Source organism: Chiloscyllium punctatum, chromosome 18 (assembly GCF_047496795.1).
Source record: "Chiloscyllium punctatum isolate Juve2018m chromosome 18, sChiPun1.3, whole genome shotgun sequence".
NCBI lineage: Eukaryota > Metazoa > Chordata > Chondrichthyes > Orectolobiformes > Hemiscylliidae > Chiloscyllium > Chiloscyllium punctatum.
The window spans coordinates 96,356,050-96,380,175 of record NC_092756.1 but is presented as its reverse complement, the minus strand read 5'-3'; the positions used below and the strand labels follow the sequence as shown (position 1 = coordinate 96,380,175).

At 43.6% G+C, this 24,126-nt stretch overlaps 1 protein-coding gene across 3 annotated transcripts in view; it reads left to right on the top strand.

Moving 5' to 3' along the window:
* Positions 1–24,126, top strand: part of LOC140489367 (voltage-gated potassium channel KCNC1-like) — a 74,406-nt gene that overhangs the window by 7,799 nt on the left and 42,481 nt on the right. The window lies entirely within an intron of this gene.

The window sequence follows — 24,126 nt, the reverse complement described above, 5'->3', positions numbered from 1 at the left end:
AGAGATTTAATGTTCTGATAGAGAGATGGCATGTTCTGAGAGAGAGAGAGAGAGATCATGTTCTGAGAGAGATTGCATGTTCTGAGAGAGAGATTACATGTTCTGAGAGAGAGATGGCATGTTCTGAGAGAGAGAGAGAGATGTTCTGAGAGAGAGATTGCATGTTCTGAGAGAGAGATGGCATGTTCTGAGAGAGATGGCATGTTCTGAGAGAGAGAGAGAGATCATGTTCTGAGAGAGAGATTACATGTTCTGATAGAGAGATTGCATGTTCTGAGAGAGAGAGATCATGTTCTGAGAGAGATTGCATGTTCTGAGAGAGAGATGGCATGTTCTGAGAGAGAGAGAGATCATGTTCTGAGAGAGAGATTGCATGTTCTGAGAGAGAGATTGCATGTTCTGATAGAGAGATTGCATGTTCTGAGAGAGAGAGATCATGTTCTGAGAGAGAGATGGCATGTTCTGAGAGAAAGAGAGAGATCATGTTCTGAGAGAGAGAGATGGCATGTTCTGAGAGAAAGAGAGAGATCATGTTCTGAGAGAGAGATTGCATGTTCTGAGAGGACCAGATAGGAATTAGAAGGTTGAATTAAAACTTTTCCCCTTTTCAATTAGAGAGATGTGAAGCATTAAAATATGCAACCCAATAGAGTAAAAGGGATGGATTCAAAGTGGCAAAGGAGATAAATTAGATAAATATAGGAAATAGAGATGTATAAATGAATTGAAAGGGGGCTGGGAGAGATGAACGATAACAGAAGAAGGCTGAAACAAAGGAAGGAGCAAAAATCTGAGCTGGGTCAAAATAAAATAGATGTTATAAAAAGATACAGAGAGCAAAATAGACCTGCAATTGCAGATGTAGAGATTGTTTTAAGGAACAAAAGACGCATTTAAATTCCAGCGCGGGCCGGCAGGGGTCAGGACTGCGCTGTTGCAGAATTAGAGGCTGCGGCAAGAATTTAGCAGCGGTAGCAATTCTACCGATTAATAATCACAGCGCAAGCAGTTTTCGGAACTGGAGTGAACGGAGAAGGGTAGCAGGTTTCCAAACTCCACAAACCAGTAATGCAGAGAGAGAGAGAGGGAAAGAGATCTGCAATCATTCTCCAAGGCAGCGTGAAATGAGGCATCTCATTCATTGAACTGCAGTCACAGTCCCAATAGGCACCTTGTTGACCTCTCTCTCTCTCTCTCTCTACGCAGGTTTAACACAAAGAGTTAAGTCAATATTAAACCCAATTTAAGTACCCACCATGAGCCGACTGATGGAGGTCTTTAAAATCTTGAGATAGGAAGATTCCTGTGGTGCAATGGTAGTGTCCCTGCCTCGGAGATAGGTGATCAAGATTCAAGTCCCATCTAAAAATCATGAGACGGATGGAGAGGTTAGAGGACCACTTCACAAAGTGGGCTTGCATGCTCGCGTTTTAGGGCCTGAGAGATAGACAGTGGGCACTGTGGGATTCTGACTGAGTTTATCAGCTGTACACTGATGTCCTCTCAGCCCCTCACAAGGGGGGCTGTGACATTGTTAGACCCTCAGAGTGGGGTCACAGAGGGGGTAAAAAGTTTGCAAAACTCTGGGGTTGGAAAATCGGAGCAGGTGGAGGCCACTCTGCCCTTCAAACCAGTTCTATCACGGGCGATCTGTTGGTGTTTCAAATTCCCGTCCAATCAAGATGACCTTTGATTTCTTTGCTTGTGCCTTCACGTATTCAACAATGAGCCTCCTAAACCCTAGGGCAGAGAATTCTAAAGATTCACCCATCCTCCTCTGCCTAATGAGGTGGGACATGGAGAAAATGTTTGGACTGGGGTGGAAGTGCTATAGTTATAAAGGAATTCAGGAGAACCTTCTTTACCTAAAGAATGGTGAGAGTGGAGTTTATGACATTAGTTAGACCACAGTGTACAGTTCTGGTCGCCTCACTAAAGGAAGGATGTGATTGTACTGGAGAGGGTTCAGAGGAGATTTGCCAAATTGTTCCCTGGATTGGAACAATTCACTGATGTAGAGAGACTACATACTCTGGGCAAATAAAACAAAAAGAACTGCAGATGCTATAAATCAGAAACAAAACCAGAAGTTGCTGGAGAAACTCAGCAGGTCTGGCAGCACGTGTGGAGAGAAAGCAGCGTTAATGTTTCGGGTCCAGTGACCCTTCTTCAGAATGGAACAGTATTTCTGAAGGAAGGTCACTGGACCTGAAATGTTAACTCTGCTTTCTCTCCACAGACACTGCCAGATGTGCTGAGTTTCTCCAGCAACTACTGTTTTTGTTTCTCGATAAGCTGGGTTGCTTTCCTTAGAGCAGAGAAGGCTGAAGGAAACTGTGATTGAGGTAACAAACCTTTGAGGGACATGGACAGAGTAGGTAGGGAGAGACTTTACCCATAAATAGATGGGTCATAACCAAGGGTTTTAAGGTAAAGAGTAGGAGGTTTAGTAAGGATTTGAGGAAATGTTTTTTTCATTCTGGAACTGATTACCAAAAAGAGTGTTAGAAGGTGAAACCCTCAAAACATTAAGAAAGGATTTAGATAAATACCTGAGATGCCATAGCATGTCAGGCAATGGGCCAAATGGTGGAAAATGGGACAGAATAGATGGATGCTTGCCTGAATATGTGCAGGTTAGGGTGGATTGGCCATGCTAAATCGCTCATAGTGCCCAACAATGTGCAGGTTAGGGTGGATTGGCCACACTAAATCACCCACAGTGCCCAGCGATGTGCAGGTTAGGGTGGTTTGGCCACACTAAGTCACCCATAGTGCCCAGCGATGTGCAGGTTAGGGTGGATTGGCCATACTAAATCACCCATAGTGCCCAGCAATGTGCAGGTTAGGGTGGTTTGGCCACACTAAATCACCCATAGTGCCCAGGGATGTGCAGGTTAGGGTGGTTTGGCCACACTAAATCAACCATAGTGCCCAGTGATGTGCAGGTTAGGGTGGATTGGCCATACTAAATCACCCATAGTGCCCAGCAATGTGCAGGTTAGGGTGGATTGGCCATACTAAATCACCCATAGTGCCCAGCAATGTGCAGGTTAGGGTGGTTTGGCCACACTAAATCACCCATAGTGCCCAGGGATGTGCAGGTTAGGGTGGATTGGCCATACTAAATCGCCCATCATGCCCAGGGATGTGCAGGCTTGGTGGGTTAGCCATGGGAAAATGTAGTGTTACTGAGATAATGTTGGGTCTGGGTGGGATGCTGTTGAGAGGGTCGATGGGGACTCGATGTGCCGAATGGCCTACTCCTACACTGCAGGGTTCTATGGGGATGCTTGATGACCAGCACAGACACTATGGGCAGGACACTATGGGCAGGACACTGTGGGCAGGACACTATGGGCAGGACACTATGGGCAGGAGGCCCATCTTGGATGCTGTTAAAATTCTATGAATCTAATGTGGAACTCGTTGAGGTGAAGAACGGAGATTCCTTTAGCCGGATAAACGCACAAGGGAGAAAGATCTATTTCTAGAAATAAATATCAGACATTTTAATGGGGTGAGCTGCATGAGTTTGGGAGGAGGCTGGTGTGAGACATAAACACTGACATGGGGTCTGTTTGTGGGCTGTATATTATCTGTAATTAAGCAGTAAGATATTAGATTAATGCCAAGGCCCAAACAGTTAGTTTGAACATATTTAAAGATCCAGATTTGTCAGGGATGCCTGTACCACTGACTCTGAACAGTGTCCTGGCCTGGATTGGGATGGATACAGTTTGTATCTATAGAGATAGCATTCACTGGGCCTCACTCAATCCACAAACTCGTAATGTGTAATCACACCTGCCCCACAGCTGCCTTACTCACTGTGGGCTTGTGATTTGTCATACTGTTAGTTTGATCGTTACTCCCCCTCTCCTGATGGTCTGCTTCATTGCTATCTGAAGGAAGAGAGAGAGAGAGACCTCAAAGTCTTGGGGAGAGAATAAAGAAGAGGTTGAGAAGCCAGCTTCTGTACTGGGACACAAAGGGTTAAACTTGAAGCACCAGAAACCCAGTACGACCCCTCCTTTGAAATAGGACTTGGGCAAAGGGCAATTGCTCAAAGTCCCAAAGGGGTTCACGGAATAGCGAAGTACTTTCTGAGGCACAGCAAGATCCCACCCGTGCCACCGACTGGATTCTCTTGCTTTCCGGTGACCCCTGACGGAGGGATAAATAGTGGGAAGGACTCTGGGCCAGTGAGAGGAGGGATAGTTCTCTTCAGAGATGCGGAAAGAATGTTCCTGATGTTGGGGAAGTCCAGAACTAGGGAGTCACAGTCTAAGAATAAGGGGTAAGCTATTCAGGACTGAGATGAGGAAGAATTTCTTCACTCAGAGAGTTGTGAACCTGTGGAATTCTCTCCCACAGGAAGCTGTTGGGGCCAGTTCATTAGAGAAATTCAGGAGGGAGCTGGACATGGCCCTTGCAGTGAAAGGGATCAAGGGGGATGGGGTGAAAGCGGGAATGGGATACTGAGATTGCATGATCAGCCCTAATCATATTGAATGGTGGTGCAGCTGAAGGGCTGAATAGCCTACTGCTGCACATACTTGCTGAGTTTCTATGTCTTCAAGGCCGTGTAACAGGATGTGTGAGAGAGCTGTCGGGCTCTGGTTAGTGTCTTGTGTAGGAGATGGCACCTGAGGGAGTGCAGCACTGCCCTCAGCACTGGCACAGGTTGCAGTTTCGAGAGGTTAGATTGGGCCTTGAACCAGGAACATCATGATCCAGAAACTCTCTACTGAACCCGAACTCACACCTTCATTAGAACGGGGGAGGCATTCATTCCTGGATCGTGGGCACTTGATCATTGCAGTTGAACGCAGGGAGGGAGTTTGTTATCAGAATGGTTTGTTACAGCTCGGCTCTGATCTGCTGTGGTAACAAATTGAACATAGACCCAAGGGCTCAGTTTGAGTGAGATTTGGTCATTGATTCACATAATCGACTGGCTCTAACTCCAAAACTTATGCAATATGTAGCTGAAGCAGAGGAGGTCTCTTTAATGTTCTGGCCAATACTCATGGCCAAAACCAATGTCATTAAGAAAGAAAGTCATCTGGATGTTTTAACTTTGCTGCTTACGGGGGCAGGGTGGTATGTGGAGTTTGCGCATTCTCCTTGTGTCTGTGTGGATTTCCTCCGGGTGCTCTGTTTTCCCCCCACAATCCAAAGATGCGCAGGTTAGGGTGGGTTGGCCATGGGAGGATGTGCAGGCTAGGTGGCCGTGGGGAATGCAGGGTGACGGTGGTGGGATGCCCTTCAGAGGGCTGGTGAGAGCCTGACGGGCTGAATGGCTTGCTACATGCTGTTGGGATTCTATGTTTGTGGGAGCTTGCTGTGCGTCATCTACGTCATTTTGAAAGCAATTAATTGGGACTTTGAAACACCGTGAGGTCCTGAATAGTGTTTTGTAAATGTAAATCTTTAAGTGGGTTCACAAGAAAATCTCTGTCTCCCTTGAGTTTTCCCATTGTATTGTCAATCTAACCCTCATTTAAGCAAGTTTCTTTCTGGTCGGTGCAGAATCCAGTGCAGAAATTCTTTCTCTCTCTCTCTCCTCCTCCTCCTCCCCTGCAAATACAACAATTTGTAAAATGACAACATCACTGGCCACGTGAATCCAGAAACAACTTCTGCTCCCAGCCTCCTCCATTGCCTCGTTCAGCCTTGGAAAATAAATTATTCTGGATGATAATGTGTGGGTGGGAGTTATTCAGGGAACAGAGCGTTGCTTGGCTTGTGACCTGGTGCTGCAGCATCAGTGCTGTCTCGCAACAAAAAATGAAGTTGCTGGATAAGCTCAGCAGGTCTGGCAGCACCTGTAAAGAGAAATCAGAGTTAATGTCTCGGGTTCATTGACTCTCAGGACATTCTGAGGAAGGGCCACTCAGCCCTAAACATTAATTTTGATTTCTCTTCACAGATGCTGCCAGACCTGCTGAGCTTTTCCAGCAACATCTGTTTTTGTTTCTGACTTAGAGCATCCGCAGTATTTTTGGGTTTTAGTGCTGTCTCACTCCTGGGATCACACTGTGCCATCTGATTATCCCTCCCCTACCCCAAGCCCTTGCACTCACCTTAAGCTTCACAATCACAGCCGCTGTGGTCATCCATGAATCTCTGCAGAACGTCCACAAATAGAGCAGCCTGTGATTATATTCTACGAAATAACTGCTATGTTTATTCTGAGCTATCCCTGTGCCCAAAACAGAGAAGCCCTGACCTCAACCACAAGCCATTCTGGGTTGGAACTACACCTCCATCCATTCACCGTCATTGGGTCAAAATCCTGGAACTAATCCCCCCCTCAAACGGCACTGTAGGTTGCCCAGGAATGTGGAGGTTAGGGTGGATTGACCATACTAAATCGCCCATAATGCCCAGGGATGTGCAGGCCAGGTGGGTTAGCCATGGGAAAACGTAGTGTTACTGGGATAATGTTGGGTCTGGGTGGGATGCTGTTTGGAGGGTTGGTGACCTCGATGTGCCGAATGGCCTACTCCTACACTGCAGGGTTCCATGGGGATGCTTGATGACCAGCACAGACACTGTGGGCAGGAGACAACCTTAATAATGGTTTCTTGCATTGCCAGAATTCCTTAATCCTGTTCAAGAAGGCAGCTCTCCACCACTTTCTCCAGGGGCAATAAATGATGGCTCAGTCATTGCCTACATCCCACAAATATAAAATAAAATTTTCAGCGTGTATTCTATGTATAAATGGGGAGCACCGGCCTCTGGAGAGTTTAGAGTTGAAAGGTGATCCTTTTGTAATATACATGATTCTGAGGGACTTGTGGATGTTGAGAGACTATTGTTCCTGCCTTGGGAGCCAGAGTCACTGTTAGGTGGGGGTCAACAATTTCACAGTGCAGCGAGGGAAATTTCCTTTGCTCAGAGGGTTGTAAATCTTTTCTATCCTAGAGGGCTCCCCCAAATATTTGGAATTTATATTAATCCAAGGATGAGACTTGTGGTTTTGGGAGCAAGGTGGGAAGGTGGAATTGTGATCAGCTGAACTCTGACTGAATAGCAGAACAGTATAGAGGGGCCAAATGGCGACAGTAGCATCTACTTCTGAAGGAAAGGCTATGTGTACCTTATTAGGACTACAAGTAGTGGTACATATTACAGGACATGTAGCCTACATACAGTAGGAAATATGCATCTGTATGTGATTGGAGAATAACAGCCTTTTTTTACATTATAGCGGGGCACAAACATGTTGCACATTAAGAGAAATCTATTGTGTATATCCTAGAGAATAGTAGCCTCTGTGTATATTGTGGCCTCTGTTTGCATTGTACGACATACATTTGTGTATATTTATAATTTTTGCAGCCATGACATAACATTGATTGGACAGTGTTCAGCACTTTCCTCAGATGCAGCAACATTCTGTCCAAACACAGTGAGCCCAGGGTAGCATCCAACCTTAGGCTGACAGTGTCAGTTAACATTTGCACCACATAAGTGCCAGGCAATGATCACTTCCAGCAAGAGAGCATCTAACCATCACCCCTCTGACATTCATTGCCAGCACTGAAACCTCCTCGTCCATCAGCATCCTGGGGATTACCATTGACTAGAAACTGAACTGGATCAGCCATTTCAACAACACTGACTACAAGTGCAGGTCAGAGGACAGGAATCACTGGATTAATTTAGGATATCTGGTCAGCGTGGATTGTTTGGATGGAAGGCTCTGTTTCCGTGCTGTACATCTCTATGACTGTTATGTGTACTCACCTCCTGACACCCCAAAGCCTGTCCACTATCTACCAGACACCAATTCAGGAGTGTGGTGGAATACTCCCCATTTGCCTGAATGGGGGGGGTTGCAGCTCCAACAACACGCACTGCACTTGAATGCTAACCTTTTGCAATTCATGTGTAAGGACAGCCAACCACCTTGTACAGTCTCTCTCCATTTAAATAATATGCTGATTTTACTCTTCCCGTCGAAGTGAATAACCTCATATTTTCCTACCTTAGATCCCAGTTGCAATTTCTTTTTGCTCATTTATGTAACTTATCACCATCTCTCTGTTGACTTGGACCTTCTCTGCATTTGCCTCTTTTTTATATTATCAGCAATATTTGGCTGCATTAGAGTTGCTCTGGTCATCCAAGTCATTAATGTAGATGGTAAATAGTTGAGGCAATAGGTCAGGGGGTCCCTGTAGCATTTCACACTTTATAGTTTGCCACCCTACAAATGACCCATTGCTTCCAGTTTGTTATTTTCGGTTGGTTAGCCATTCCTTTGTCCATGCTAATACACCACAGGCTTTCATCGTGTCCAGTAATCTTCTATGTGGGACCTTATTGAATGGCTTTTGTTAATGTGGTTGACTCTTAGCTGTCCTCTGGGTAATTAGGGACGGACAATAAATGCTGGCCTAGCCAGTGATACCCTCATCCTGTGAATGAATTAAAAATCCATATACACTACATCTACCGATTGCACGTTATCCAATGTTGCACCCTCAAAGAACTCAAACAAAAATATCAAACATGCATTCCCATTCATACAATCGGGCAGATATAACTTGGTTTTGTCATGGATTTCTTAATGTTCTATGCCATTGCAATCATAATAATGGTTTCTGGCATTGCCAGAATTGTTTATTACTTGCTGGACCTGCATACTAATTTTCTACCATTCATACATGAGGCCACCTGAACTCTGAAGCACTCTGAACTTTCTCTCCATTTCGATAATAGGATGTCTTTCTGTTGCCCTCACATTAACCTTCATCTGCTAAATTGTGGCCCATTCACCTAACCTATCCATATCCATTTGTAAATTTTCTCATTTTTTCATTGCAACTTATTTTCTCACTGACTTTAGTGTCTCCTGCAAATGTGGGTCTAGTACGTTGTATCCCTCCGTCTGAGTCGTTAATGCAGATTGGAAATAGTTGGGGCCTGAGGATCAAACTCTGTGGCACCCCACTAGTTTTGAAAGATTAAAATCATTGCATTTATTGCCTCTGCAGCCACTTCTATTAAGGGGCTCAGGTAAATAATTCTTTGACGTTTGCCTCACATATAGACAGGTTAGTTAAAAAGGAGTTTGACACACTTGCCTTCATTGCTCAATTCTTTGAATAGAGAGTTGGGACATTATGTTAAGGTTGCACAGGAGAGACCACTTCTGGAATACTGTGTGCAGTTCTGATCCCCCAGTTATGGGAAGGATACTATTAAGCTAGAGAGGGTTCAGAAGCGATTTACCAAGATGTTGCTGGGTATGGAAAGTTTGAGTTATAAAGAAAGACTGGATAGGCTGGGACTTTTTCACTGGAGTGTAGGAGGTTGAGAGGTGACCTGGCAAAAGTTTATAAAATAGTGAGAGATATTGATAGAGTTAATGGTAGTTGTCTTTTCTCAAGGATGGGGGATTTCGAGACTAAGGGGCACATTTTTAAGGTGAGAGCAGAGAGATTTGAAAACAACATGAGCAACAATTTTTTACACAAGAGAGTGGGTCATGTGTGGAATGAACTTCCTGAGGAAGTGGTAGATGTGGGTACAATTACAACATTTAAGAGACATTTGGATAAGTACATGAATAGAAAAAGTTTGGAGGGATATGGGCCAGGAGCAGGAAGGTGGGACTAGGTTTAATTTGGGATTATGTTCGTCATGGACCGGTTGGACTGAAGGGTCTGTTTCTGTTCTATGACTCTAAGTTGCAGGCTGCCACATCTATGGAACGTGTTCGCTTTCAGCCTAGTCCTTTATTTCTTGTGATAATATTTTTAAGTTTTTCCCTTCCTTTCTCACGAACATTTCTGCTGTTAATGGGATCCTTTTAATTTGCTTGTTTAAAGTATCTGCTTGCATCCCTTCTTAAATCGCAATCTCAGTCACTAAACAAAAACGCTTAATTTAGCTACTCTCTTCCTTTTAATTTAGTCGTCAACATTTTTCCTGTCTATTTTGCCTGTTTACTGTCATGATGTATTTTCACTTGTTTTAAATATTCTTTTGCTTCTTAAATGTTTGCTACCACTAACCATTGCAAAATTGTATGACCTTTTTTTAAAGACTTGATTCAATCCGTAACATTGTTGATTGACTATAGATTATTCATTTATCTCAGAGTGTCCTTTTCATTTTCTCAGTGGAATGTATCTTTATTAATAATGTTGAAATACCTTGTTCAATGTTTGCTGCTGCATCACTACGATTTACCGTTTAATCTGTTTGCCAGTTCACTTTAGTCAATTCCATCTTCATATCTTTGTCGTTACTTTTGTTTAAGTTTAGAATATAAGGAGACCTTTTGACACAGTAAATGGCATTCCTACCTCTGACTGTGACGCACCAGGTTTGAATTCCACTGCTGGACCTGAGACAGCAGAAGGTGCGTTTATTACACAGCTGAACAGGTTAATTATCGACCTGCAAATTCCTCCAATATGGCTTTTGTAATGATCGTAACAAGGTCAGCCATATGGACCTCATAGAGTAGGAGTTCCCTGATTGGGGCTGTTAATCTGGTCCAGTCAGGGAGCCCTGGCTAACAGGAGTGTCAGACATCGTGTTCACACTGGGAGCTAGCTCTGAGGGAGCTGGATCAATGACAAGGAATCTCCCCATGTAAATAAAGGCTGACTTAGTGGTGGGATACCAGTTCTGTGGGATCATTTCAGTGGTGATGGGAGTGGGATTGATGATGCAACCATGCAAATGCACCCACTAGTTGAAGTCCAACTGGACTTCAAAAAGGCACTACATCTGGCTCTGTCATTGGAAAATGAAACAAGTATGGATACATGGATAGGAAAGGCGTTGAAGGATATGAGCTACTTGTAGGGAAATGGGGTTAGTGTGGATGGACAGCATGGACCAGTTTGGGCCAAAGGGCCTATCTCCATGCTGTAGGACCCTATGACTCTCTATGAGTCTAAGTGGGGCGTATGAGTTAAAAGGAATGCCAGTGGAAGTGGACACCCTCGCCAGTCTGACTGAGCTTGGGGAAACACCACTTCAGTGAAGGCAATTGCAAAGCCTCACACAGGACATGTCCTGAACAGAGGGACTCCAGATCAGCAAAACAAAGCCAAGCCTTGACCAAATGGTTAAAATTATTTTCAGGATCTGGGCCAGCAAGCTATTATAATTGCTGTCGGTATGCAGACTTGAGACAGCAGAGGAGTTCCTTTAGACCTAAATGGAGTAAAGAACTCACCGGCCGATATGCAGGAGAGTGCACACCCTAGAAAGTCCACCTACATCTGATTTGAAACAGTTAAATTGCTTAGGAACATCTAAGTCAGAACCAATCCAAATAAACATCTGGTTGAATGGTTACCAATGGCTGATATTGGTGTGGATGTTTCATTGATCGCAGAAACAGTCTTTAGCTAAATTTGCTCTGGACGTTTGAGTCCAGTGTTTGCTCAAGATCTCAGCTAGACTGAGAACCTATAATAAAGGGGGAGCCTTTACAGATTAACGGTACAACTCGGTTCCAGTCTCTTATAAGAAGCAGCTGGTTCAGTTCCCACTGACTGTAGTAAAAGACTTGGGCTCAAACTTGATGGTGCGAAATCGGTTGAGAAAAATTCGCCTAAATTGTTACAACATTTTTCAGTTCGAAAATGGCTGCCTGAGTGAAGTCCTCATTAAATCCTGGAAGGTCTCTGGATGATCAGAGGAGCCAAGGCCGCCTTGCATGGTGACCAGGAAGCAGTTCTTTGATTGTGTAAGGCCCACCCAGTACCATTTGCCTTATGGGTAAAGTTAGAGGCAGCATCAAGAGGCTGGAAAGGGAAGGAATCATTGAACTAGTCCGGGTTGTGGAGTGGGCAGCACGGGTTAGACGGGTTGTGAAGCTCAATGGGTCGGTTCGATTTTGTGAGGATTTTAAACCGACGGTAAACTGCTTTTCCCAACTGGGTAATTACTTAGTCCCTCGCATAGAGGATTCATAAGCAATGCTGGACATGAGCCATGCATACTTGGATAGATGAGGATTCCCTGAAGTAAGCTACAATTAAGGGTTTGTATCAATACATGAGACTCCCATGTGGGGTATCGTCAGCCTGTGCCATTTTTCAGCGGACGAAGGAGAACATTTTACAAGGTCTGCCCCAGACCGCCATTTATCTTGATGACGTGCTAATAACAGGAAAGGCAATAAGGATCACTTAGAGAGCTTGGATATAGTCCTTATGAGTTTCCCCCAGGCAGGCATATGCCTGAGAAGGGAAAAATGTGTGTTCCAGGCACTCCAAGTGACCTAGGCTCCCAAGTCTGTATGGGAGCTTAGGTCTTTCCTTGGGCTGGTAAATTATAATGGAAGGTTCATACATAACCTGGCTTCCATCCTGTCACCTTTGCAAAAAAGGGTCAGCATTGGAAATGGTCATGTAACCAAGACTTTCAGGGAAATGAAAAAACAGCTATCATCCTCCAAGGTGTTGGCACCCGATAAGTCCATGCGATGCCTCCCTGTCTGGACTTGGGGCTGTATTAGCTCAGAGGTGGCCCAATGGAGAGAGATGTCTGGTAGCGTATGCATCTAGAACTTTGGCTAATGCATAGCGTAATATACTTAGAGAGCAAAGGGAGGTTTGCTGGTCATATTTGGAGTCAGAAAGTTCCACCAGTACCGTTACAGATATAATTTTTTAATAATAACAGCCCACAAACCTCTGCTGGGTCTATTTAAAGAGGACAAGGTAGTGCCATCCAAGGCCTCAGGCTGAACTCAGTGGTAGGCTGTAATATTAAGAATGTATAGTTGGAACACTGAGGCCCAGTAGCAAGTGTAAACACATTGACCCACCTCCCACTGGAAGAGTCCATAATGGCTTTAAATGTTCTGGACACACTTCCAGCCACAGATGACAGTATCAAACTTTAGACGCAGAAAGATTCAGGCCTGGCAAAACTGAAGCAGCTGGTGGTGATGGGGAAGCCAAATGGTTGTCACAACCAGAATTGAAACCTTTCTGAACCTGGAGAGACCAGATCACCATAGACAACTACACGTTATTATGGGGAGTGAGAGTGATTGACCCGAGCAAAGGTTGCTGCCAGATACTGGCTGAACTCCATCAGGGTCATCCAGGGGTTTCCAAAAAGAAGATGTTGGTGAGAATTTATGTCTGGTAGCCAGGATTGGATGCAGACATAGCCGCATTGGTGGGACAGTGCCAGAGTGCCAACAAGGACAAAAAAATTGCCCCCATGTTTGTGGGAGTGGCGGGGTAAACCTTGGACTTGGTTACATGTCAACTATGCAGGTCCTTATATGGGCTTACTGTTAATATTCACTTAGTGTGGCTGAACATGAATAGAGTTTGTTCGACAAACTTGGGGTTGACAATATAAAAGCTTTTATAATGCATGGACTCCCTGAAATGTTGGTAACTGATAAAGGGCAATCGTTTACCAGTGGGGAATTTGAGTATTTCCTAAAGTCAAATAAGTATTCAACACATAAGGACAGCACCATACCATCCATCATCCAATGGTCTGGCAGAAAGAGCAGTCCAAACCTTGAAGGCAGGCTTAAAGAAACAGCCTACAGTTTGACTTGATACCAGATGGGGGCGGCACGGTGGCTCAGTGGTTAGCACACTGTCTCACAGCACCAGGGACCCAGGTTTGATTCCAGCCTTGGGCGACGGTCTATGTGGAGTTTGCACATTCTCCCTGTGTCTGCGTGGGTTTCCTCCAGGTGCTCCGGTTTCCTCCCACAGTCCAAATATGTGCAGGTCAGGTGAATTGGCCATGCTAAATTGCCCATAGTGTTAGGTGCATTAGTCAAAGGGAAGTGGGTCTGGGTGGGTTGCTCTTCAGAGGGTCGGTGTGGACTTGTTGGGCTAAAAGGCCTGTTTCCACACCGTAGGGAGTCTAATCCAATCAAACTGTCCCGGTTCCTATTTGGTTTTAGCACCACCCCTCATGCAACTACAGGGATAGCTCCAGCAGAGTTGCTGATGGGGAGAAGACTCTACACCAGGTTAAATCTGATCTACCCAGACCTGGGAGGGTGTAGGGTGAAACTGTATCAGGATCATCAATGCTGGACACGAGACTCCGCTAAACGAGAGAGACAGTTTACTTCAGGAGATGAAGTTAGGTGTAGGAGTCTCGGGAATGGCTCTGCATAGGTAAGAGGCTTGGTCGACACGAGGTCAGGTCCAGTGACGTGTATAAAGTTCGGGTAGGTGTGACGATCCTGAAGAAGCATGAGGACCATATTAAAGCTGCAAACTCACAAACGACGCAGGAAAAAATCCTACCGGGCTCCTCGACAGCTTTTCTGACTGATGCGGAACCTGTGGGTTCTCCCTCTCCATGAAGCATTGAAGATATCTCGGAATTGGAGATGAACACAGTGGATGTTGCTGCCCTGATGCCTTTGCCACCTGAAGAGCAGAAAGAATTTCTTCTGAGATGCTCCAGGCAGAAGAGGGAGCTCCTGTATGTTACACAGCACCCACGTCAGAGGAACAGTCAGAGGAGCCTGACCCAATGCTAAAACACCCCAAGGAGGAGTTACAAAAAAGGAAAGTACTGGCCTACATCCTCACACTCAGAGGGAAAGGGATGTAGTGATTGGAATGAGGTCGACCATGTGGTCTTTGTAGAATATGAGTCCCCTTAATGGGGCTGTTAATCTGGTCCAATCGGGGGCCCTGGCTGACAGATATAAACAAGAGTGTCAGACATTCTGTTCACTCTGAGAGCTGGCTCTGAGGGATCAGTGTCAAGAACTCTCCATGTGTAAATAAAGGTGACATGGTGAAGGGTTACAGGCCTCTGCGGAATTATTTCACCTATGACAAGGTGACAAGAGTGAGAGAGTTTCGAGTGAGCCGTTACAGCTGTAGCAACGTCCCCACCTAAAAAAAACCCTCCGTACCCAAGTGCAATGCATGAGAATTATCCTCCTCACTTGGAAGAACCACCTGAAAGAGAGAGAGGGTAACACTGACATTTCTCACGCTCAAACTGAAAGTGAAATACTACCATGTTATGATCATTCTTCCTTTGAGAATCCTTTACAATGAAATCATTAATTAATCCTGTCTCATTGCACTATCAGATATAATCTAGTCTATTTACTAATTGTTTCTACGACATAGTGTTCTCAGAAAATGGCCTAAAACATTCAATAAATTTGCCGTCGAGGCATCCTTTGCCCCTTTAGTTTGTCTAATTTATGTGATGACCCAGAATTATCTAGTACCATCTTACAGGTCCCATTATTTCTTGAAGTATCCTCTATCCTTCATGTAGCTTTTTTTTTGTGACCTACAAATCACTCCAATCAGTGATTCTTTCCTTTGCTATTTTTTATCTTTACCGAAACTGATTCAACCTCTTGACCCTCTGAACCAAGATCATGTCTCACTATCATAGTGGTCTCAGTAATTACCAACCTGCCTGTTTAACCTCTCTCCCTTTCTGCTTTTCCTTTCAAAGTGTTAAGTACCCCTGAATATCCATACCCTGCTTTGGTCACCTTGCAACCATGTCTCTATAATAGCTATCAGGCCAAACATATTTATTTATAATTATGCTATTCCATTTGTTTATCTTGTTACAATTGCTACATATAGAGAGTAGTGTTGGGGGGAGGCGGGGATGGTGTGGTGGAATCCTTGTGTATATTTAAGGCTGAGATCAATAGATTCCTTATCAGTTGGGGAATTAGGGGGGAAGGGCAGGGAAGTGGATGTGGGGAATGTTGGATTAAACATGATCCTATTGAACGATGGAGTAGAACTGAGGGGCCGAATAGCTTCCTTCCATTCCTATTTCTTATGGTCTTACGTCTAAAAGAGCTTTTGATTCTGAGTTCTTGCAATTTTCTTTAAGATTATTGGTTGTCGCAGTCTTGTGTTTGTATGTTCTTTACCTTCCTGGTCCCATTCTCTGTCTCAGAAGTCACACAGCACCAGGTTATAGTCCAACAGGTTTATTTGAAATCACATCACCTGATGAAGGAGCAGTGCTCCAAAAGCTTGTAATTTCAAATAAACCTGTTGAACTTTAACCTGGTGTCCTGTGACTTCTGACTTTGACCAGCCCACACCATTCTCATTATCATTATCCATATCACAATAATCCTTGACCTTTTGCTTGAATTTTCTAAATTTGTTCTCACTTGTACCACACTCGACACCACAGAGCCACGCTATTTAGTGAAAAACTTTCTCTATTGACTTTTCCCCAGAAGGTTTGTGACAAAGTGGTTCAAGTTAAATAGACATACGAGCATGTAACATAGGAACTGAAGAGGCCATTCAGTCCCTTAAATCAGCTCTGCCATTCAATAAGATCATGTCTGATCCCACCTATTCCTGATGACCATTGATCCCCTCCTTAACAGGAATCTGACCACAGTCATCTCAAATATTTGAATTGGACCCCGATCACTGTCTTCCAAATTCCTGAGTTCCAATGTCTCAGAGAGAGAAAAAAGTCTTCTCTGTCCAAAAAGGACAATCACTAATTTTATGTCTGTGGCCCCTAATATTAGAATCAACCATAAAAGGAGATATCCTTTCCATATCTGGTACAAGTTGCTCTGTTTTTGAATCATTCTTTCACGGGATGTAGTCATCACGGGACACCAGCACATCTCTAATTGCCCTTGAAGTGTTTTCAGAGGGCCCAAGAGTCAACCACATTGTTGTAGTTCTGGAGTCATGTGTAGATTGGACCAGGTAAGGATGGCAGATTTCCTTCCCTGAAGAGCATTAGTGAACCAGATGGGATTTTATGACATCCTACATTCAAGAAGGTTCTATTAAATTGGAAGATGGCAAATATAACTCCTTCACTCAAAAGGGGAAGGAGGCAGAAAGCAGGAAACTATGGACCAGTTGGCTTAACATGTGTCACAGGGAAGATGTTAGAAACTCTTAATAGAAATGTCATATTAGGGCCTAAGACTAGCTTAAAGTAACTAGGCAGAGCCAGCGTGGTTTTGTGAAAGGTAAATCATGTCTAACCAATTTATAGGCATTTTTGAAGAAGTAACGTGTAGATAAAGGGGGACTGGTAGATGTAATGTACTTAGATTTCCAGAGAGCATTTGATAAAGTGCCTTTTCAAAGGCTATTGCGGAAAGTAAAAGCTCAAGGAGCAGCAAAGTGGCATGGAAAGAAGGTTGGCTGGCTAACTGGAAACAGAAAGAAGGCATGAGAGGGTAATCTTCTGGTTGACTAATGTAACGATTGGTGTACCATGTAGATCAGTGCTGGGGCCTCAACTATAGACAATGAACACAGATGAAAGAACCAAAGATATGGTCACTACATTTGCTGATGACACAGATGTAGGAAAGTAAGTTGTGAAGAGAATGTAAGGATTCTATAATGAGATATAAATAGATTAGGTGGGTGGGCAAATATCTGTAAATGGAGTAATACGTGGGAAAATGTAAAATTGCTAATTTTGACAGGAAGAATAATTGAGCAGCATATGAATGAAATAATCAGAAATTGCAGAGCTCAGAGATGCAGAGACATCTTGGTGCCCTCATAGACGAATTGCAAAAGGTAAACAAGTAATTAAGTAAAGTTCTTAAATCGAAAGCTCTCATTTATCTCAAAGGCAATTGAATATAAGTGGAGGAAGGTTGTGTTTCATTTATTCAGAGCATTGGTGATACCACATCTGGAGTATAATGTATAGTATTAGTCTCCTTATTTAATTTGATTTGATTTGATTTAATTGTCACATGTACCTAAGTGCAGTGAAAAGTTTTGTTTTGCAAGCAGTACAAACAGATCATAGCAAACCAAAACATTCAGGTCATAGGGTGCTTCGACAGAGTGTGGCATTCAGGTTACACTGCACAGAAAATGCACAAAGCAACATCAAATTAGAGATGTTTATATTGTTATAAGGAAGGAAATGAATGTCTTGTAGGCAGTTCAGAGAAGGTTCCTTGGACTAATACCTAGAATGAGCAGTTTGTTTTATGTGGATTGGTTAGTCCGGTTCATTGTTAGTGTGGAGATCATGGTGCTGGAAAAGCACAGCCAGTCAGGTATCAGAGGAACACGAGAATCAACATTTCAGGCAAGAGCCCTTCCATCAGGAACCACCATTGTTGGTGTGCTTGAGTTTAAAAGAACAAGAGGCAATGTAATTGAGACAAGAACCAGAGAGGGCTTGACAGAGTAGGTGGGGAGAGGATGTTTCCTCTTGTGGGAGAGTCTAGAACTCGGAACCATCGTTTAAAAATAAGACATTGCCCATTTAAGACAGATGAGGAGAAATTTTCTTTCACGAGTCTTTAAAACCCTCTTACTCCAAATGTGGTGGAAGCAGGGTCTTTGATTATTTTTAAGGCAGAGCAGTGAGATTTTTGATAAGTAGTGGGGGATGGGGGGGGGGGCGGGGGGGGGGGGGGGGAAGGTGGGGAGGGTAGGGTGAAAGGTTGTCAGGGATCAGTGAGAACTTGCAGTGATCAAATCAGCCACAATCTTATAGAATGGCAGAGAAAGCTTGAGGGATTGAATATGCTTAATTTTCATACTATTATATCAGTGTTTCCCTCCTGTATACTTTACTCGTTAAATTCTTTGACTCATGTGTTTTATTTTGGAATTGTCTGTTAACAAAGATTTCACACTCTAAGGAAGTAACAGCTCTTGTGTATATTATAGCAATCCTTCTGCATACTGGGGAGAGTAACATCCATTGTTTATATTACCAAGAAGAGCAGTTCATGTCTATTTGTGGCGAATCAAACTTACCTTGCACATTGTGGACAGAAACACCCTCTGTGTATTTCACACAGAATAACAATGCCTGTGTCTATTGTTGAGAAACTCAGTCTATGTGTATATTACAGGGAATAGCAGTCACTGTGTATAGAGTCATAGATATGTACAGCACTGAAACAGACCCTTCGGTCCAACTTGTCCATATTCCAAAGAATAAAATGTCTTCTATATATTGCGGGAAATAACAGTACCTGTAATGTACTGTCAAGAACAGCATATATATTGCAGAGAAAATGCTGTCCTGTCTATTGTGGAAAGCCTTAGTCCTTGTGTGTATTACACAGAATAGCAGTCCCTGTATAAATGTGAAAACGGGCAGTCCTTGTGTATACCATGGAGAACTACAGTCTGTTTGTATTGTTGTAAAAAGCAGTCCTTGTGAATATTCTGGACAATAGCGATATCTGTCTATCATATGCTAAATAGCAGTCTGTGGAAAATAATGATCCCTCCGTATATTATACAGAAGAGCAGTCTAATTTGTTGAGAATAGCAGTTGCTGTGTAGAAAATATATTCTGTCGGATAGTAGATCCAGTGCATTTTGAGGAGAACGCAGTCCCTATGTATATCATGGAGAATAGCTGCACTTGTGGTATACTGTGGAGAATTTCACTGTGTGCACTGTAGAAAATAATAGTCCCTATGTACATCATGGAAACCAGTAGTGCTCTTGTATCTTGTAGGAAATAGCAGTCTCTGTGTATACAGCGGAGAGCAGCAGACCATGTGTATATTACGAAGAACAGCAGTGAAGGTGTAGGATGGAAACTGGCAGCCTCCTTGTATATGGTGGAGGATAGCAGTCCTTGTGTAAATGTCAAGTTGTAATAGCTCTGTAAGATGTTCTGCCGATAGAGAGAGACGATTGGTGGTGATGGCCACCACACTTCTGGTGAGGGGCAAAGTTAAGATCCTTAGGTATACGGTGGTGAATAGCAAACCCTGTGTATGTTGCAGGAAATCGCAGTCCCTGGGTATATATTTATGAAGGCAAGTGGAATTTTGCTTGGAGTTTAAACATTAACAAGTCATGTCGAAACTATACAGGTTGTTGGTCCCTGCATCTAAAAAAGGATAACATACATTGGACTCAGCTCAAAAGAGATTCACAAAGCTCCTTCTTCAGATGTGGTTTCCTTAATGAGAGCAATTAGACAGGTTAGGCCTTTATTTATTAAAGTTTAGAAGAATGGAGGGTGATCTTATTGAAACAAGATGCTAACTGGGCTTGCCAGAGTCATAGAATCCCTGTAGTGTGGAAGCAGGCCATTCAGCCCATCAAGTCCACACCAACACTCTGCAGAGCATCCCACCCAGACCCAACCCTATTCCTGTAACCCTGCATTTCCCTTGGCTAACCCACACAACCCTGGGCACATGGTCAATCTACCTGACCTGCGCACCTTTAGACTGTGGGAGGAAACTCACGCAGACAAGGGGAGAATGTGCAAACTCCACACAGTCACCCCAGGCTGGAATTGAACCCGGGCCCCTGGTGTTGTGAGGCAACAGTGCTAACCACTGAGCCACCGTGCTGCCCTAGGTGCTGTGCCGGCCCACAAAGATATTTCCATTAATGGGGGGCATTTGAACTAGGGGGCATTCTTACAGATTAGGGAGACATGCATTTCAAACTGAAAAGCAAAGGAATTCCTTCTCCAAGGAGAGAGTGAATGTGTAGAATTCTCTACCTCAGAGAGTTGTGGACGCTAGATCACTGAAACTATTTAAAGAAGAAGGAGGTAGATTGTTGAAATATTGGGGAGTTGAGGGCTATGAGGATCAGCCATGATCTTGTTGAATGGTGGACAGATGAAGGGCTGAATAATTTTCTTCTGCCCCTGTTTCTCATGTGCTTTGTATATTGCAGACAAGAACAGTCCCTATATATATGTGGTAGAGAATAGAAGTCCCTGTGGAATAGCACACTGTGGAAAAGAGCAGTGCCTGTGTGTACTGGGTGAGGAGCAGGTCATGTGTATATGATGGAGAATAGCAGTACATGTAGGACCTTTTGGAGAATTGCAGTCCCTGTATACATTGTGGAAAATAGCCATGACTGTGCATTATGTGGGGAATAGATTCCCTTGTGCATAGTGCACAGAATATATCCTATGTGTATTTAGAGACAGTACCCTTGTGCAATCTGCGTAGTATAGCTTTCTATGTGAATCAATATTCACAGTCATTGTATATAGGGACTTAGAGCCTTACAGCACAGAAGCAGACCCTTCGGCCCAACCAGTCCATGCTGAACATAATCCCAGACTAATCTAGTCCCACCTGCCTGCACTTGGCCCATATCCTTCCAAACCTTTCCTATTCATGTACTTATCCAAATGTCTTTTAAACACTGTAATTGTATCCACATCCACCACTTCCTCAGGAAATTCATTCCACACACAAACCATTCTCTGTGTAAAAAATTTGCCCCTCTTGTCTTTTTTAAATCTTTCTCCTCTCACCTTAAAAATATGTTCCCAAATCTTGAAGGCCTCCACCCTAGGAAAAAAAAACACTTACCATTATCTCTATCCATACCCCTCATGCTTTTATAACCTCTATAAGGTCACCTCTCACCATCCTACACTCCAGTGAAAAAAGTTCCAATCCATCCAGCCCCTCTTTATAACTCAAACCCTCCATTCCTGGCAACCTCCTGGTAAATCTTTTCTGAATCCTCTTCAGCCTAATAATATCCTTCTTAAAACCTGTATGTTGTGGAGAACAGCATGCCCTCTGAAAAAACCTGTATGTTGTGGAGTAGCTGTCCTTGTGTATCTTATGGAGAATTATGTGCGTTGTGCGTATTATAGAGGTTAATACTGCTTGTATGGAAAATAGCAGTCATAGAGTCATACAGCACGGAAACAGACTGTTTGGTCCAACCAGTTCATGCCGAACATAATTCCAAACTAAACTAGTCCCACCACCCTGGTCATGGCCCTCCAAACCTTTCCTATTCATGTACTTATCCAAATGTCTTTTAAATATTGTAATTGTACCCACATCCACCACTTCCTCAATAAGATCATTCCACACACAAACCACCCTTTGGGTAAAAAAATCACCCCCTTGTCCTTTTTAAACCTCTTTTCTCTCACCTTAAAAATGTGCCCACTAGCCTTAAAATTCTCCATCCTAGGGAAAAGACAACTATCATTAACTCTATCTATGCCCCTCATCAATTTATTAACTTCCATAAGGTCGCCTCTCAATCTCCAACACTCCAGTGAAAAATGTCCCAGTCTATCCAGCCTTTCTTCATAATTTCAACCTTCCATATCCAGCAACATCCTGGTAAATCTCTTCTGAAACCTCTCCAGCTTAAAAATATTATCTCTACAACTGGGTGACCAGAACTGGACACTGTACTCCAGAAGAGGCCTCACCAATGTCCTGTGCAACCTCAACATGACGATCCAACTCCTATACTCAACTGAGCAATGAAGGCAAGTGTGCTAAAGGCCTTTTTTACCACCCTATCTGTATGTGATGCAAACTGCAAAGAATTATGTACCTAAACCCCTTGTTCCATCTGTTTTCAACTCTACCCCAGGCCATACCATTAATTGTATAAGTCCCCATCTATACCTCTCATTACTTTACAAATTCTGATAAGGTCACCTCTCAAACTCCTAAGCTCGAGTAAAGAAACGTCCCAACCTATCCAGCCTTTCTCTATAACTCAAACCTTATAGACCCAGAAACATCCTGGTAAATCTCTTCTGAACCTTCTCCAGTTTAATAATATCCTTCCTATAACTGTGGAGAATTTCAGTCACTGTATATTACAGAGGATAGCAGTGCCTGTGTATATTTGGAGAATAGCAATTCCTGGGCATACAACACAGAAGCAGACCCTTTGGTCCAACTTGTCCATACTGACAAGATGTCCTGAATAAATCTAGTTCCATTTGCCAGCACCTGGCCATATCCCTCTAAACCCTTCCTATTCATATACCCATCCAGATGCCTTTTAAATGTTGTAATTGTACCAGCCTCCACCACTTCCTCTGGCAGCTCATTCCACACATGTACCACCCTCTGCATGAAAAAGTTGCTCCTTAGGTCCCTTTTAAATCCCCCCTCATACTGCAGACAATAGCAAACTAGACGTGTATTCTGGAGAAGAGCGGTTGCTGTACGTACAATGGAACAGCTTTCCCTATGTACAATGCTGGAAATAGCAGCTGAGAACAGTAGTGGTTCCTGTGTATACAGTGGAATGTAACATCCACTGTTTATGGTATATAATGAAGGAGAACTGCTCTCACATTGAATCAGAGAGGTTACATCAGGGAAGCAGGTCATCAGTTTAGAATACGATGAGGTGTTTAGGCATCCTACTGTGTGACGGCTCCTCACAGATGTACAGCAGTTTAGAGCCGATGGAGTTTTGCTGCAGTATATAGATCTGCTGACGCAGGCACTTCATGCGCTCTGGGCTTTTCATTGTGATCTCTCAGCTCATTAAATCAGGCAGCACTTTCTCTGCTAAATCCCACTTGCAGGCAGCATCACGTTGCGGCTGCTTGAGTTAGTTTCTGCAGAAAGACTAGTGCTTGCCGTGGTCCCCTTGGAGTGTAGACTTGGTCAGTACTCAGAAAGCTGAATGAGATGTCGAGTGGGAGTTTGCATGCTGTCTGTTTAACATTCCACATTTCAACTGTGATGATATCTGTTACACTAAACCAGACACACTGGTGAAATATAAGGAAAGACATAGAGTCAGAGAGTCGTACAGCACGGAAACAGACCCTTCAGTCCAACCAGTCCATGCCGAACATAATTCCAAACTAAACTAGTCCCACCTGCCTGCTCCTGGCCCATATCCCTCCAAACCTTTCCTATTCATGTACTTATCCAAATTTTTTTCAAAGGTTGTAATTGTGCCTGCATCTACCACTTCCTCAGTGAGTTCATTCCACACACTAACTACTCTCTGTGCAAAAAATTTGCCCCTCACGTCTTTTTAAAATCTCTCTCCCATTACCTTAAAAATGTGCCTGCTAGTTTTGAAATCCCCCACCCTCGAGAAAAGATAACGACCATTAACTCTACCTATACCTCTCATTATTTTATAAACTTCTATCAGATCGTCTCTCAGCCTCCTACGTTCCAGTGAAAAAGTCTCCCAGCCTCTCCAGTCTTTCTTTACAACTCAAACCTTCCATACCTGGCAACATCCTCCTATCAGGACCTTGGACATTCCATAGCACTTTATAGACATTGCAATGCTTTGCAAAATGTGCCTTTTGAGGAAGATAACATCCACTGGGATGTAGGTGTTCCAGTGTACATTGTGGAGAATAACATCTGGTGTTGTAAGCAGA